The sequence below is a fragment of the Corvus cornix genome, chromosome 11 (assembly GCF_000738735.6).
Source record: "Corvus cornix cornix isolate S_Up_H32 chromosome 11, ASM73873v5, whole genome shotgun sequence".
Lineage (NCBI taxonomy): Eukaryota > Metazoa > Chordata > Aves > Passeriformes > Corvidae > Corvus > Corvus cornix.
In genome coordinates, this window is record NC_046341.1 from 5,072,413 (window position 1) to 5,090,146 (window position 17,734).

Sequence of the window (17,734 nt, forward strand, 5' to 3'; positions counted from 1 at the left end):
TAATCAGAAGCTGAATCCTAATTGAATGCTAATGTGTTAAGTGTAATGTAGCCTATACTTCAAAAATAATAACTGGATTGTGGAGTTAATATAGTGCAATGACAGTGCCCAGGGGTATTTTGGATAGTAAGCTTTCAGATTTTTGAAGCAACTAGGCAGAATTGGGAACATAATTCAGAATTTACTCAAGCATTTGGGTGTTTAAGCCAGGTTGACCTACAGTGCCTTTGGAAATCTGTTCCTTTCCTTTTCAAAGCATCAGTGAAGAATAGAACTTGTTGCATTCTTTTGGTTTTCAGACAGTGCTGAGGTGATTTACAGTGATAATGCTGTCACTGCTGAGGTAAAACCAAAAGACCTTTCTCTGAGTATTTGTGTAATGAAAAGTGTGATGTTTTCAAATACTGAATGAATCAATATTTCCCCAATGTTTTTCAGACTCAGTATGATAAAGTAGTCTTTCAGATTACTGATTTCAGGTTTGTATTAATCTTTTTCATCACACTTTTATAAGTAAGGCTTTTGTTATTGCTTTCTTTTACTACACTGAACCAGTAATCTGATCTCACTTTTTGAGACTTAAGCATTGTTCTATAAATACAGCTTTGGGCTAGAAATTATTTTAATTTTTGACAGTTTCCATATGATTTTCATTGTTTGTGCCCACCACTAAATTATCTCAAAACATTGTACCATGGCTAACGGCTAAATTGGGTCTCTCAGAGAACTGTTTAATTCTTAGGCAACATTTATTCATATATGATTTAATAAGACAGCACAAGGACTAGATGAATGTAACTTGAAAAATGAAAGTAGAAGTAGAAAATTATTTGCTTTCCAGCCAAAAGGGAAAGGAACATTTTTTTGACCGCCACCTTCTTTGCCTTCCCTGTGGCTCTTGTGGTACCCCAGTAAAGACATAAAGGTGGTGAGTCAGCCATGGGCAGTGTTTAGAACAACCCCACCAGATAAGCACTGCATGAGCCCATTGCTCAGGAGTGCTGTTTGTTGCACATCATCTGTGGGGCTGTGCTGGAGCATTGGAAATCAGGGATTTTTGTAGTGCAGCCTTCTCAGCCCCACACTGAGGGGTAATGGGTGGCCCAAGTGCTGACAGGAATGATATGGTACCTTCAGTGTGGCCTGACTGGAGAACACCCTTAAAAGAGTCAGAAATGTGGAACTTGAATTTGCAAGCTATTGCTGCAAGACTGTCTTTCCCCTCTAATAAATCAGTTAACTAAGAGGGATGTGAGTTTTGTCTCAGTTTTGATGGGACTATGCCAACACTGCCACACTTACAGGTCCCCCAGAGCTGAGCTGTTGTTGAGCCAAGTGGTTCAGGACCTGCCTGGGCTGGAGCAGGAGCAGAAAAGGTCTCAGTGTGGGCTGCAGAATCTCTCTGGGATGCTGTGTAAGGGCTGTGCTAGCAGCCCAGCATCCTACAGTGTAGCCCTTCTTGCTGGTAAGACCTATTTAATGGAAAGAAACCTGGAAAAACCTGGAAAAAATTGCTCATGAGGTGCAGCACAGGGTAGGTCTGTGCTGTGTTTGCTTTGCACAGGTATCCCTCTCTGCCAGTGTTATTATTGATGCTTTATGTAAGATCTTATATCCTATTTTTTAATGATTTCCCTGTTGAGAAAGACTTTTAATATTCCTTCACGTGTCTTAGTTTATTCTGTAGTTGCCCCTACACTTCTGCCCCACGACTGTGTGCCTCAGAGGCTGGGGCAGGTCTGCTGCCAGCCTTCCCGAAGAATCTCTGTGTCTACCTCTGTGTAGGGGCAGCATGAGCAGGCAAACCCATAAAGAATTTAATTAGGTTAAGGATAAGTTTCAAAGCAGATATAAGCCTCTAAAATGTAGACATAAACAGAGCTTGCCATGGGGCATGTGTGTCCTTATGCTGCTGCTGAGGACACTGCAGAGGCAGCCACTGGCTTCTGTCTGTAATTCCAAGCTGTGGGTTTGGATCATAGCCTTGTGACAGGCTCTAAACTCTGCTGTGCTCTGGATAATTTATAGATACCTTTTTTTGGTTTTTTTTTTATCCCATGAAACAATAAGGTTTCACTTTTACTTTGGACTTCATCTCAAATTTATGCTGACCATTAGTCATACCCTTTAAATGAACTATAAATACAATCCAGACTGGGACTCTGCCCCCTCCCGCCTGCCAGTTTACAACATGCTACAGAAAAAATGCTTCTCCAGCAAACTCTTGCTTCTTGCTAAATAGTCTGACTCATGTTTTCTGGTTGGGGAAAAGGGAGTGGCATCCTGCAAGGCTGCAAACCCTGTGCAACTCCGTATGACGCAGTGAGCGTGCAGTATGGAAAGGAAAATACCGGCTTTGTTTGCTTAGCTTTATGGCTGAAATGCAATTCATGGCAAATGGGCTCAAAATATGGGTTATAAAGTTATGGTGTAACTGAATTTCATGTGTTTATAAAAAGGCCGAAAATGTGTTTTTAAAACAAATCCAATGTAGGGCTATTAAAAAAAAAAACATTTAAGTCTGATGACTGAAAAAGTGCAGATACATGGAAATATTCTTATAGTTTCCAGATTATTTTCATTCCAAGGTGTTTGGAATAGCTCCATTTTTTATTTTAATTTGTTTTGTTTTGTTTTTTGGACTTATTCCTGATTAGTAATAATTTCCAAAATTTCTCATAAGCATGATCAAAATTTTAATATACTTAAATTTAATTAAATATTTAACCCTCAGCAGAAAAAAGTGTAAATTCTGTTAATACATTTTAATAGAAACAAAATAACATTTGTGAAAATCCTCCCCTCGGATTACAGTAACAGCAACATTTTTTTCCTTTTTAGATGTTGTTTCTTTTTTGTGATAGAATTTCATCAAGTCTCTTGCTGCAAGAAAAAGATCCCAGAAATATTCAGGTCTTACTTTGTGTATCAATATTAAACCATCTGTAATTTCAAAGAAGGGAAACCAAGCTCTTACACTCAGGTTGCCAGATATTATCCAGTATAAAAGGCCAGATTCTTTCTTTGGGAAGCATTATCATCCCCACAGATTACAGCAATCTTTATATGCTTAACGAAGAAAACCAACCAAGAACAAACCAAAATCAAGGCTCCCAGGGTACAAACTGACCATTTCTGGTCCAGTGCCGTTCCTTTTAAGCTTAACCAAGCTGTGACATGTTAAAAATCATCATTTCCCTTCCCTCCCAGGAGATCCTCAGGGAAATCCAGTCTGCTACAATCACTGAATTCTGCAGATCCCAGCCGATGCTGCCAGCAGAGCAGGAGGAAGCACAGAGCAGGGTCCTGAGGATGCCTGGAGGGTCTGGGGACATCCAGGTGGCACCATCTCGCCACCTTGCATCCCACCTTCCTCTTAGATCTGGTCTTGCTGCTTTGTAACCCCACTTTTAGACCACTGTATGAACCCAGCACATGGTGCTAAAAGTGCAGTGCAATCCGTTGAAGTTAATAGGCTTCTTCTCTTGAGAGATGCTGCCTATTTTGCCCTGTTCCCCAGTGATGGGAACCTGTTTTGAGTAGCAAGGAAACAATTCTCGTCCTGGTATTGAGTCACGACAGAGAGAGAATGGTAGAAGTTGTTATGCACCACAAATTTTGTCTTTAGCCTGAGTGTTCAAAAATTCAATATAATAATTAAGACATGTGAGATGGTAAAGAATCCACACAGAAGTCAGGAGAATTTCAGAATTATGGTGATTATGCATTTCCATGAATGTAGGTATTGTGATCTTGGGCTACATGGCCACATTTTTTCCCTGACAGTCTGCCTGCCACAATACACAGGCTGGATGCACAAGGGAGACAAATTAAGATTGCATGTGCAGCTGTAAATGTGACATTTGGAAAGTCTGAAATAGAACAGAACTAGCATTATTTTAAGGTAGCTTTTTGTATGCATGCAAATAAGCTTGTGGCTTATGTTCACCTCCCAGGTGTTGAAGACTTTGATATTTGTTGTATTTAGTGGCTCTGTACTTGTCACTTCTAGAAATGGGGATGTGAAACACAGTGGTGGAATGAAGATTGCACTGAGGAAAAGTGTGTTTCACTGCACCTTGAATCAAATTACTGTTGATGTTTAAGACACGTTAATTCATTACAAGGTTGGAAAGACGTGCTGTTGATTGTGTTCTGCCTGAGTAAGAATTTTCCCAGTTTTCTCTCTTCTGTCCTCATGTGTAATGGCCTGTCTGCTGATTGCTTTTAGGCAGCACTGATGTAGGTCCAGCTGTTTGTAAAATTTGGTTAGTTATTCAAAAAATACCAGATTTTCTTTTACAGAGAAAGAACTCATTTTTATAGGCCTTTACGAGTCAAATGGCAAAAATAGAGTTTGTTAAAGCTCATTCTGTTTGGGCTCACACTGTATGAGCATCTTGAAAGGTGACCAGAAGCATTTAGAGCTGGTGGCATCCAGCTCTTCTACTTACCTGTCAATGTCTGGGTTACTGAACACCCCAAACTTGTATGCACAAACCATACTTGTGCTGAAGGGGTACACACAGATCACTCATTCCGAATTCTGGGCTTTGAACGATAAAATAATAACCAAATATTGCCCTATTTTTTGATAATAGAATGAAAAGTCAGTTTAGCTCATAATGTCTTTGAAGTAACTCAGTTTATAATTATTTCTTAGGAATTTTTTTTTAAAGTCATTATGAAGAGTAAAGCCAAAGCTTTACTAACAATCTGCTTAGATAATAAGTATAGGAAAAGTGGGGTGGTGGGGTAGTCATGCAAAGTGGTAGGCTTCTAGAAATGGACATTTTTTTGGCTCTGCTCTTCTTAAATGAATGCCATTGACTTAACAGGAAGAAAAAGTGATAAGGAATATGGTGACTGCTGGGAAAGCTGAGCTGTGATCTGCTTTACTCCAAGCCACCGGCCCTCAGGGTGGATTTGCAAAGTGTTAGATGAGCTTGGAAGATATCAGCCTGTCCTCGCATGGGGAAAGGAGAGATGGAGGAGATGTAGGAATGCTGTGTTTTACTGTGTGCTAGACCAGCCAGAGTCAGCTCTTACTGCTCTTCTTGCTTACTTTCACCTGCACTTCTAACGAAGCTTTTGCACTTTCTGGAGCAGCCATAAATCTGTGCATGACCTGTTTCTGCTTCCTTCACAGCCTGAAACTTCCCCTTTCATATCACTCAATGCAAGTTCAGTCCATATCCACCTTATTCTGTGAAATGGGTTGCCAAGGTGTGCATCAAGGCAATTATTTTATTGTTTTGATTGCATAAAAAAGCTCCAACTGGAATATCCAAAAAACATGGCAAATATTTCACATCCCCTATTATCACAACCATTGCTTAATTCCTTAATGAAGATAAAAATGGCTTATTCCACTACAGAAAGGGAAAAGAAAATTGTCTGACCATATGGTGTCATCTCCATACAGGAAGTTTAAAGTAGAGTGAAATTGTTTCTCATAGATATGACAAAAAGCGAAAGCATTTTACCACAAAGTGATGACTTTTTTGAAGAAGGTGCTCTTTATCCCAGAAACAACATAAGCCTGACATGATGTGGCAGTTACCATGGCAACTAATTATTTTTTATTGAACAACAAGAATAAGCACAATAGCTTAGCAAACCCAAGCATATCTTGGCAAGCAAGTTAAAATATCCTGGGGCATCATCAACATGTGCAGTTATCATTTTTCTTTTCTTTCTTTCTTTTTTTTTCTTCAGAGTTGTTTTTTTTTAAATTTTTTGAATAAAAAAAATATATTTGATCATGTGTCAGAAGAGGTGTGTTACTGTTTCATCTGACCTCTTCCTTTACCAAAATCTCCTCTTGACATTGTTCTGCTACTGATGCATCGTGGCTGTTTAAGTTACAATGGGCAGTGTCAGCCTTGGTTTTGCCCTGGAATTGAAGATCCCACATTTTCAGAAGTGGCCTGAGTAAGGAGTGAAAGGTTGACAATTTAGCTGACAGGAGAACGTGACAAGGAAAACGGAACAGATGGGGCCCTTGAAAATACCATTCTTTAGAAGTATGTGGAATCAATTTAATCCACAATAACAGTACAATGAAGAATCTTATTCTGTAATTATGAGGCTGAAAGAGAGATGGTTTTGATCCAGATATTATTGATTTAGTTGACTGTGGGTAATAAAGTAATTCAGAAATTGTAGTGTCTGGTTCAGGCCTGGCTGAAGTTAACTGCACATTCTTTTATTTAGAGACCCTTTAAATAAATTGGAATGAACTTTAATGAACATCACACTCAATATGGGAGTCAAGGGTGATGTATTGATGTTACCAAAGTTGATGGAACTTTTGCTGTGTTTGCACAGTGTTGTCCAGATAGAGAGGCAAGGAGAAAGTCCATGACACACTTCTTCATTCAACATGTGGGTTTGGATAAATTACTTCAGGAATACCTATGTTTGCAATAGTGAGTGGAGATTCCCATCCAATGGTAGTTTACATGTCTGTAATTCAGTCTGTATAATTCTCTGTGCTAGATTCATGCTCTCACTCCTGTTATTGCAGACCATCTCAAAGACAAATGTAATATTAGCCTCACTGGCAGTATTGCTGCTATAGTTTCAATTATGCATGCAGGCTCATCTGAGGACAGATTATATGTACTGCCAAAGCCAAACATTTCAGGAATTTTTCCATCTCCATTTGATAGATCAGAATTAAAGAAGAAAATCTCCATCTTGGTTCTTCCATTCAGGGTGACCTTATAACTGAATATCTCTGGTTTAATTCTAGCCTCAGTTTAGGGGAAAAAAAATGATCCTTCAACCACACATTCACCTCAAGGTCAATATTTTGGTTTGGTTCTGAGTCAGTTGTGTTAAACCAGTTAAGGTCAGATTTAGTCTGGAGAGGCTGCAAAATTACAGGATCAAATGACACGTGATGTCCTGTGGAACTGAATTGCATTAGAAGCTGCATAAACACCATTAATATTGCTTAACATTGCTGTGGCATCTGAAGCAGTAAGAAATTAGTGTGAGTGTGATGGAGAGTCTGCATGCGTAGTAAAAGTACCTTTGAGTGATGGAGAATTGAACAAGACCTGCCAGGAAGGCTCCTGTTGCACAGGAAGTGGTGCTCGTGTTCAGGGGGGTCTTGTTCAACAGCCCAGACTGGACATGGGGAAATTGCTGCTGAGAGGGACAGGAACAAAACCTCCATTGTCAGGCTGTCACTGTTGGCTATCTTTTCACTGAAGGACAAGAGGGAGAGTTACTTGTTCACTGCTGTTGAAGATTTAGTGGTTCTGTTTGTAGAGTTGGAACTACCAATTTCAGTGAAATCAATTCTGGTGGAGATTAATTAATTCTGATGATCCAAAAATGTTCCTGAGAAGCTCTGTCCAGTTGTGCCAGTGAGAGTGCCTAAACCACAACTTACCTATTCTCACTTTGGTTATGACCAGCATAGCAAGTTACTAATTTTGGTACTTAGTCCCTAGAAAGTCACTATTTGCTTCTGCTGACATGAATACAGCAGAGTAACCTCTGGGGAAGGGGAGAGGTGGGATAGTTTGTGAGGTGTTAGAAATTCTCATATCCCTGTAGGATGAGTCACTGGAGCTCCCCACTACTCTTGTCAGGCACCTGATTCTTCAGTGAGTGAGTATGTGTAGGTGGCACTGGGGTTCTCTCTGCTGCTGCTGAAGAAACTCCTCACATTATCTTTGTGTATGAGGAGATTTGGCTGTGTCGTCATCAGGGCAGGAAGTGAGACTGGGAAATAGTGCTAGCTCAAGAAATAAGATGTTGACACCCCCTCCCCAAAGTAATTTAAAAATTTATGTAAATACTGGAATTTCCATTCACAAATACTTTTATTTATGTATGGTATCTTGATGAAATACTGCTCATTAAAAAGCAAAAGTATTTGGTCCTGTTAATCTGATTTGCTGTAGAAAAGCCAGGAGTGTTAAAAACTGTTTTCAGAAAGATGCCTTGTTCCTTCTAAAAACCATCAGTGGGATGGTGGCCTGTGCAGAAATACGGGTTTCATTCATGAAATGTAGAGCATTTGGCAGACTGACACAGCAGCCAGGAGAAGTGTCATTCTGGGATGACAGACTATAAAGACAAACAAGCCTTTGTGGAATTTGCAGTGAAAAGGGATCATTTATTAGAAGGATACGTGCTTTCCCAAGCTTTTGCACTCTGCACAAGGTCCTCCAGACTCCACGAACAGAGCAATGCCTGGAGGAGTCTTTGAGAGCTGAGACAGTGGGAGACTGGGCTGGGATGATCCCTGTAACTACACGGATACACACCAGCTGAGAACGTAATCCTAACTGTGGATTGAGTTGGTCATAGCTCAAAAAGAAATTTATTTTTATCATTGAAATACACCCGTGCAGGCAGGAGATGCCGATGAGTTCGCATTCCTCAGCCAGCACCCATGAGGCTGATCCCTATTCATACATGAAAGCAAGAGAAGTCAACTCTCAAGCAAGTGCTTGTTGTGGGTCAGACTGCCTTTGACTTCTCCACTTTCCTAACATGATTATATTCTATCCAGGAGTGGGATGCATTTTTTATTGTTGGCAGTTGGAGGACAAGGACAATGGGCAGCAAAGTAGAAGTTCAGGGCAAAGCAGTTGTGTTATGTTTAAACATAATTTTGAAATGAAATATAACATGACATAATGTTGTAAGGAAACAGATTTGACTGCCCAGGCACCTTTATACCAGTGCAGGCAGCCGTGGGGCCTCGGAGGAATAGAATATTATGTTTATGCCCTGCTCAATATTCTCTTACAGAATTGTAGATTTAAAAGTGCTTTTGTTGTCAATGAGAATCACATCCTGAGAATTTTTTGATGATTTTCTTCAACATTTTCTCCTCTATTGAATGCAGTATGCAGTGCTGGGCTACATACAGCTGACTTTCTTACGTGGCTTTGTATTTACCAGATCAGTACATAGCTTTGTATTTACCAGGAGGTTGAATGCAGTATGCAGTGCTGGGCTACATACAGCTGACTTTCTTACGTGGCTTTGTATTTACCAGATCAGTACATAGCTTTGTATTTACCAGGAGGAATACTTGGCTTTATCACACAGGCTTTTGCTGAGAGATTTCATCCTGCAGCTAGGTGACATGAACTTCATATCACTTGCAATTAGCATAGGAAAACATTAAGGGGAAAATAGTGTCTGCCATTTCCTACAGGACCAAAAATTATTAAGGCAGAAGTCTATGATATAGTTGGATTTGTCAGATGATAAATATCAAGGCATATAGAAGGAGTTATGAAGCTATGTTCCTAAAAATGTAAGTAGTATGTAGGGAATTACAGCTGGAAGGCTAAAAATGGCCTTTTTTCATCCTACTCTTTTAACCAGAAATACACCTCAGTGTACACAGCAGAAGGAAACTCAACAGGAATCATATCAGTTGTAAGTAAAATAATAGTATAGTACTTCTCAGTGATACATATTCCCTTCCCCCTTCCCTCCCAGGCTAGAAATCTTCCTTTACCACACATTTCTCTGCCATCTGAAGGATTCTAGTCAGGAAGTAGCACTAAAGGCAGTAGCTGAAGTGTGGCAAAAGGCACAGGTGTCAATTTTGGCAACTAAAGATTTACATCTAGTTGGAAATTCTGCTGAGTATCATAGCTCAGACCTGCTGTTTAAATCACATTGTGGATAAATCTATACTGGAGTGTAATGGAAAATACCCAAATTAATGCTAACTAGTTGCACATATCCCAGTAGCATTCCAGGTATGGAGCCACTTTTCACCAAGTGCCTAATTAGCTGGCACTGAGCTCCAAGCTGCTGCAGGCGGAGCACTGTGGTTGTACTGTGGAAGCATTACCCACCTCACTGAATGTTGATTCAGGAAACTGCATTGTTGCAGGAGCAGTGGCAGTTGTAGGCTGTATTTTTTGGCAGCCATGTATCTTCTGAAGCAAACCCCTCTCCTGAATAGAGATAGAGGAAACTGTTGATTATCTGTAGAAGAGGCATTTGCTGGCAGGGAAGGAGCTCTTCGTGCTCTCAGACTTAAAAGTATCTCCACCAAAGCCTTCAGTTTTCTTTAGACATCTATGAAGTGGCCCTTCTGGGCCCATATGTGATGTGAAACCATACTCCCAGTTGTTTCTGATAAAGGCATTGAGTGCCCTGCAGCAAAAGTTTGAACTGGCAGACAAATTTCATGTTGTTAGCACTTGCTTTAATTTTCAAGAACAATAATTAGGCACTCAGATTCTGGGGCGATGACTATTCCAATCTGAATAAAGCAGCACAATGAACTGCCTCAGCAGCGTATTTTGAAGCAGTAGCTTTTCCTCCTACCCTTTGCCTCCTACTCTGAAGTTTGTAGGAGATCCTGTGCATATTACAGCAAAAGTGTGGTATGCACTGACTGCACTGAGGGAATTTTCTCACAGGCAGCCAAAGGGTTTTTATTTCCCAAGCACACTTCTGTGGCAACACATGAGGACTATCGTGAAAGAAAATGTTTTGCTTTTTATCTGAACTTCAGCTGGAGTCAAAGCAGTGAAAGATGCTGAGCAGCCTCATGTTAGCCTTGTAGAGCACTTGACCCTGTTCTTAGGAGGCAAATTTGTATGCAGTCCCTTTGACAGCAGTGGCACCTGCACACCCATGCCTTGCAGCATCTTGGGCAGTGCTCTTCCACCAAACTGGATCAGACCTTTGGCACTTGCCTGCCTCTGCTATTGCCGAAATAGAGGTAGGAAAATCCAACACATCTGTCACGGAAGAGCCAGCTGAGCATGCAGGAATGAGCTGTTCTCTGGAGCGAGGACCTGTGACACTGAACAGTGTGAGTGGTGGCACCAGCTCAGGGTCTCTTCAGAGGTGACTCACTGAGCCACTGTCACACCTTTAGTCTTTTCCTGAAGTCTCCCTGTGCTGGACATTATATGGGGTTATATTCACATGGAAAGACATCCACTTTCCATAAGGCTCCTTAAGAACTAGCCTAAGTAGGCTACACCTGATTAATTTAAAAGGTGATTATCATAATCTGTAATACTGCTCTTGGACTGCAGACGTTGCAAGGACAAATAACAGCAGAATTTGACATGCAAACTGTAGTTTACAGGTAATAGAGTATTAAATTGAAATGTCATTTATCAGAGAAGCCCTCAGAAAGAGCTTCTAAAATCACAATATCTGCAGAAGCAGCAGCCATGTGCTGCAGTCTGTGTATGGAGGTGCAGGGCTCACATGCTCATCACCCTTCTCACGTCCTCATGCCATACTGAGCAGAGCCCCATTGCAATAACCACATTTAGGTATCGACACCCCGGCTCTGGCCTTGACCCCACACAGCAGTGAGAGGTTGCTCCTCCTGTCCTGTGCTTGGGACTGACTGGCTTGGTTGGTTAAGATGCACATTCCTCCTTTCAGGCACACTCTGGAACTGCTCTTTTCTTTGCAAAACAGAGCAAGCAGCAGTGGGTCCATGAGGAATATTTGAGTCCTTTGCATCTCCTCAGTCTCCTCTGAGCTGAGCAAGAACACAGTGGGAGTTTATGGACCTGGCTGTGCAGAGCACAAGGTCACACACAGGGGTTGCTTATTTAATGTTCCTTTAGTGTTAATCCTGCAACTCATTAGAGAATACACAACAACTGTTGCATATTTTTAAAAGATATATTTACAAATGCACACATATTAAAAATACATTCTTGCATTCATTGTCATCTTAAAGTATTGAACATTTAGTGCAAAATACTAAAGGAGGTTATGAAAGGAATAATTAGTGTCCTTGTGGTGCTGAGGCATTTCTTAGCATCTACTATTTTAAGCATTACAAAGGGTCAAGAGAAGAGCTCAGGATCAGCTGTATGCTTAGAATTTTTTTGGCAGGATGGAGATGACTGAATACTTTAGCTAAGAAAGGAAGATGGGAGGGTCAACGTGAAAAATTGGAAATGACATATCTGGGCAGCCTTAATGAGACACATGCAGGCATGGGTCAATTATCTTGATGACATATCAAGCTCAGAATCACATGAATCCAAACCTCAGTGCACCTTGGTTGTGAGCTTGCAGCTTTAGATGAAATTTAATTGCAGTTTAGCAACTTAAGGAGCATTAAAGAATAAGGCAGCTATTCATGTTATTCTGTAAACCTGGAATGGACTAAACTAATGAGTAAGTACATCCTGCTAGTGTTTTCATGTATATACAATATGAATGTGTATGTGAATGTGTGTTTTTAGGTGTACATGCACCTATAGCCACAGTTATGTAGTCATCTCTCTGCAATATCTGCAAGAGTTAATCAATAACATCAGTTTATTAGATCAGCTCTGCCTTTCACTAACGTGTTTGGGTTTTTTATATGACATGGTACAACAATAGCATGTAGAAACAATCCAAGAGCATAGAAATGCAAAGATCTGTATAAATTAACAGAAGAAGAAGAAGGAGAAGAAGAAGAAGACATCTTCTTTGGTCGATTCACTCACACCTTTTTTCACACTTTGAAGAAAATAGGCAAAAGACGGTGAGAACAGAAGGGTAAACTCTTGGAAGCTGCAAAAGTTAATACCCACAAAATCCTCCCATTTCAGTGCCTAGTGAAATGTTACAGGCTACTATGGTTTTTGCCATCAGTGGGTTTTATAGACCCTCTTAATGCTGTGCAAACCTTTTACAATAATGAGCAATTATCAGCCTGTTAAGGAAGTTGCACAACACTGCAGACTTTGAGAGTTGACTCATTTTGTAGACAAATATGTTGTTAGCCAATAGGTGTTGATCTAGAGAGATTTCTTTGGAGATGACTACAAATCAGTACTCGGAACAGTGAAATTCACCCTGTTTTTGACTGAGATTAAAAACCAAACAAACTCTATCAGTCATAAAAAGGTGCATCTGCTCTTTGAAAAGCAAAGTTTAGAGCTCCATAAATTCAAACAGCATCACTCATGATCTTTGGAATCAATATTACAATAAGCAATTGTCAGTTCTGCCACTGCTGCATTGAGTAATTAAAAGTCATTAGTTTTAAGGGGTTCCACTGGCAACATAGGGTCGATGTGCATTGATATGTTCTCTCTAATCAATAGCGTGGGCAATAGTCAATCTTCTTGGCTGATAAGCACATCTGCAAGTTAAAATCAGATTATTTACAATTAGTTCTAATGTATACCATATCACCTTTTACAGAAGGTAGGTCCATATCTGAACAAGGACAATGATAAAAGCATTAGAAAGAGAGGCAGGTTCGCTTGACATATTTGTTATTGCATTTGCTAGGGATAGATTTTGTAGGGCAGTAGCAGATCTTCCCTGACAGACTCCAAGCAATAGAACAATTACTAGAAAGAGTGGCTCTTGTGTAATTCAGAAAGAAAATAACAGCAAATGAAAAAAGCAGCAGGAAACTCCATGTGGGGGAAAATTCCTTGTGTTGTTGATACAGTGAAGTGTTTCCTTCATGCTCTTACAGAGATATGTTTATTCTGGGAACAGCGTTCCCCAAAATGGCCAAAACCCCTCTGCAGCCCATCTGTGCAATCTCAGAGCAGCTCTGACAGGGGCAGGACAGCCAGGCTGTGCTGTGGGCATCAGCAGGGCTCTGGGGGCACAGAGCCCCGCCAGCCTGCCCAGCTGAGCAGCAGCTTATGGGGCTCTTGGTGATTTCCCCCACCCCTCAGTCAGATTGGAAATATCTCCAGTTGTTCTTGGCAGTTCAATGTGTCCCTTGGCTGCAGCTGTAAGTCTCTGTTTTGCTTCTGATTCCTCCTCTCACCAGCCTGCCTGGGCTTTGCTGCTTGTATTTGATCCCTCCTGTGAGTCCTGCTTGCTGTACCTGCACCTGAGCTTCCCGGCCCTTCCCTTGGCTTCCCAGCATGCTGTCTACTTACCCTTTGGCGCCGTAGTTTTGGGTTTCTTGGCTCAAAATGTGATCATTCCTGTTTAAAACCTTGGCTGAGACAAATGCTTTTTTTTTGCTCTTCTCTGGGTTTGGGCAGAGATGGGTCTCCCTGTGTGTCTGCACTTGATTCTAAACCCAGCCCAAGCCTGGCTCTGACCTGCAGGCCCTGACTGCCACGTGCTGCCTGTCAGTCCTCTGTATTCAGTAAGGTCAGTGGGTTTATGTGTGGGGACATAAAAAAAGGATGTGTCTGTCTGAAGCTCATTTTGAGTTTGTTGTGAAAGCTGGGAACATAACCTGGTCCATTCCTGGTTATGCCTAAAGCTGCTGTCTTGCATGGTCCTCCTGGATAAAGCACAGCTTATCTGTTCTTGCTGCAATCCTACTGCCAATCCTGCTGCACTCACAAACACACATACCTCTTGCTGATAGGGATCAGCTGTAGTTTAAAGACAATTAGTAGCACTTTAGGGAAAATATTTCCACGTATCTTTTTAAGTGAGAAATGATTTTTCATATAGATTTGTACTCTGAGACTTAGTATAACATCGTATAACAATAAAATACCTAGGATTCCTTCCCTTTTGCACACATAGGTCCATATTTTCAGTAGGACAACCTTCATTTGAAGGTTGGACTTGATGATCTTGGAGGTCTTTTCCAACCTTAATAACTCTACATAGTAATGTGGACAAGGAAAGCACACAAAGAAGCAGGGAATGAGGTGATCTCAAACAGCATCACCCCCACATCCTGCAGTGAGGAGGATTTATCACCCAGTAATGATAAAACTTGGTCACTATTTCAAGTGACATACAAGTGATGTGTGGGAGTTGTGCTGGTGTTGCCCACAGGTGGCTGTTTGTATCCATCTACCTGGGCATGACTGGAAGAGCAGGAGTTGGCTCCTGGGGAGGTCCTCTGGTCTGGTGGCAGAGCAGGTTGTCCTTGGTTGCCAACAGATGACAGAGACCTCAAAGGAGGGTGTTCTGGTCTCTACCCACAATTAGAACAGGGTAGATTTGCTTAATGTGAATCCAGCCTGGCTGCATCCCTATGGCAGCAAATTCTCCCATTGCTTTTATGCTGTGAGGAGCTGCATTTCCTACAGACCTTAAGGTGATGTTCATGGAAATGTGTGGTCTCAATCCTTACGAGTCCCTTCCAATTTGAGATACTCCATGACTCTGATCTCTGGCACTGACCAGGATGGCAGCTGTAGCAGGGGACTGCAGCAGGGCTGTGTTCCATGCTCATGGAGCAGGAGGGCAGCAGCAGTTGGAAGAGGTGACCTGCCATGTGTGACACCAGATACATGAGAATAACCAATGACTGCATCTCAAATGAGTCATCCATAAGCAGAGGTTTGATGTGGTAAATCCGAAAGGTATAAGCTAGAGGAAAAACACGTTCGCCCTAGACACGAATTAAGATATTTTACTCTTGCTCTGTGTCACTGTTGTTGTTGTTGTTTTTCACTCGAGCAAGAGACTGTTCTGACTCAGACTTTAATTTGCAAATGTGTTTCCAATTCCCCTGGTGAACGTAGCAGAGCGCGTATAAATAGATTCCTACTATGAAGCAGAATGCCAACATGTAACCCAAATCTTTGCATTTAGGCTTTACATCTCATTTTAGATGTTCACTTTCCCAAGATGTAATTTTTCTTAATGGAATAACTTCATAGTCCTGCCCAATAATTCTGAGCTTAAATAAATCTAAAGAACTTCTCCTGTATGCTGAGTACAGTGGTTTTAGGGAATGACATTTGGATTTGGTTGAAGTTTAATAATACAAAACAATAACTCAGAGCTAAAAAAATCCTGGAAGTAAAGAAAAATGTAGTACTTTGAAATATAATTAGATTGCATACAAATAAAATGCCAGTGCTGTATTACATTACCAAATTAAGTTTACTGGATTTACCACCATGAACTGGAATTGCATGGTCAACTTCAGAGGTGGGTAGAGAAACAGTTTAAAGCTCTGGTGGATTAAGTGCAGTGGTTTCAAAGCCTGTCACTCCCATTGTCCCACCCTCACCTCTCCAGATATCCACGTGTCACCCATGGTGGTTCAAGTGCCTCCCTGAGCACTGAATTGTGCCAGCTCAAGCATAACTACATCCTATTGGGCTGACATTAACCTCTGGTAGAAGGATGAGGCAGAGACCTAGAAACACTGTTCTTTTAAACTGCCATTCCTAAGTCCACTAGAGCTTGACTCACAGAGATCTTTTTTCTTCCTCTGCCCTTATAAGGAAGACATCTAAGCACATGTAGGACGAGGACCTGAGCATATGGATGCTTAGGCCTGTGCAGGTCAGACTCAGATTGAGCAGATCTGATATGTCAAGAGACAGGAGTTTTGTGGATGAAATGTGTAGTATCTTCCAGAATCCAATCATCCTGATGGACTCTTTTCAACAGATTGCAGTGTTTTTTAAACCTAATCTTGTGAATATGTTTTTTTTATTCACTACAAAATGCTCCAGAAAGAAAATATAGAGTTTTGTGCAAAGCCACCTGCATATATTTGACAGTTAGGGCATAATTATCCATACTTATTCATACTGTAAGAAGTAGTTGGTGCTTCATCAAGGTAAATATTTATCAGTCTATGAAAATGTTTTTTATCAGGATAAACTGGGTGCATAAATATCTTACTATGAAAAAATTCTTGCCAGAGACTGGTGAAACTATGCATTGTAAGTGTTCAGGGTAACACTTGTATGAACTAACAGATAAGGAACCTTGAAAAACCCAGAGTCAAGAATAAATTAAAAAATCAATGGCTTAATCTGAAAACTATTTTTGTCTGTAGTTAGAATTTAGACTAGATTCTTCTGTCTTTAGCTTTACAGTACTACCAGCCTTCACTCTTTTATTATGAGTGATGAATATTTGTGGAAGCTCATCCTTTACTTAAAATCTTAGCTTTTCATTTCAGAAAACAGACCTATAGCTGGATAAAAAAAGCTTTTAAATATCACCAGTGTTTATACAAAAACCATGTAGAACAGAACCATGTAATAAAAATAGACCAGCCATATCTTTTTGGTAATGCACTAATTCATATCAAAAACATTATTGCGTGTACAAGGCCAAGATACCATCAATTATTCCCTAGGGTTATGCCCAGGTGCTGTAACCAAATCATGTTTAATACCTGGAGAAGCTAAGTGTGAGTTGAGAATCTAAATGTAGCCTGTGATTTGTAGTCAAGGTGAAGAAAGTGGAGATGTTAAGGCACACAGTAACCCAGCCAGGTGAGCGTGAGATCAAAGTCCACCTGAAGATGAGGAAATAGAAATTCCTGTGAGATACCCAACCAGTGTGAATGGCAAGAGCAGAGCAAGGGCAAATCCAAGGAGAGACACACACAACATTTCTGAGTTCATCTCATGATTCTGAGGGGTTTGGTTTGTGATTCTTCGTGGGTGATTTGTGATTTGTGTACATGGCAGTACAGTACTTATGAGACAAGTTACATTGTCCTCCAAGTAAATATATGTGTAAATTTTCTTAGGGGATTACACTAAGCACTACACAATAGTTCATTTCAACAACAGCTAGAACAGCTCCCCATACAGAAACTATTCTCTTAGAATAATGGCCCTTTATTGTGTTTGCCTTAGACTGGTTTGGAAACATCCAGAAATTTCTTGTGTCTAAATACTTTTGTCACTGCATGTTTTCTGTGTGGTGTAACATGTCTGGAAGATTAATGTTTATCTTCAGGATGTCCATTATCAATTTTAAATCTGAATGGCATGTGCACAACAATTCTTCCCTGCCTATGGCAGCAGATTGTCAAGTAAGATTATAAAGCATTGCACTGTCTCCC